This window comes from Cynara cardunculus (assembly GCF_001531365.2).
Source record: "Cynara cardunculus var. scolymus isolate 2C chromosome LG 14, CcrdV1, whole genome shotgun sequence".
Lineage (NCBI taxonomy): Eukaryota > Viridiplantae > Streptophyta > Magnoliopsida > Asterales > Asteraceae > Cynara > Cynara cardunculus.
In genome coordinates, this window is record NC_037541.1 from 3,725,382 (window position 1) to 3,726,409 (window position 1,028).

Below are 1,028 nucleotides of genomic sequence, written 5' to 3' on the forward strand. Positions count from 1 at the left end.
TTTTTTGCTTTCGTCTACATAGTAGCAAGTAATAAAAACATGTGTTAATTGTGTCATATTAAAAATCAAGCTACTAAAGTAATCGATATTAAGGACTTACCAGGCGATTCTGGTCCACGGTTGTTTGTCCTTAGAGTACTCATCGACCCACTTTATAGCATGGATGTTTTTTAAAGTACTAGTTGACAGTGTCGARAATACTTTAGATACRTATAAATTTAAGACAGTAAAGGAAGTAACTATACTGAGCCGACATTTATAATTAGGTAGTTCTTGCAAGAAGATGCTCATGCTCATAATCTATCCAAGAAGCAGACTCTCGGATTTGAAATATAAATATCAATGAAGCATGATAGACATATACAGTTTAATCGACAAAAGGAGAAAAAGTTAAAACTTTACAAACCTCGATAAATATGCMTGAATGTCCATGAATGGTCATGCAGATCTCTAGCTACAAGCTCCTGGGCTAGAGGTTGCATTGAGAAATCCTACAAAGCATCTTCCCAGTGAGCCATGGAATAGTAAGACACAATTTACCAATCTTCATAACATGGAAGAAGCACAATTKAGTTGACATACCAGAGGTGGAAAAATCTTCTCAGCCGCTCGACGTGGTACAGRAAATCCACCATGGGTGYTTGTGTCACTAGYCGTAAGAGTTTTACAGRAGAATTCAGCAGGCTGCCTGTTTTGCTTCAGACCCATATCAGATATAAGTAATGCTTCCTGGTCATACTGCACAATTTATGTTCAATATACTCTTTTAGATATCTTGAAATGGCAGCATGTAAAAACGATAAAGAAAACATCATGATATCTAGCCATAACTAGAGTCGACCAGCTGACATACTTTATTTACAGGTTGAAGGGTCTAATCCAAAGTCGGTTTCAGCATCAGCCTAATCCAAAGTAACAAAAGTAGGAGATGAGCATCCTTCTCACACAGTCACGTCCAAAAGTACCGAGTATTTATTCATGAATGGATGTCTATTTCTAAACACAAGGGAAATATGTAGAATGTAATA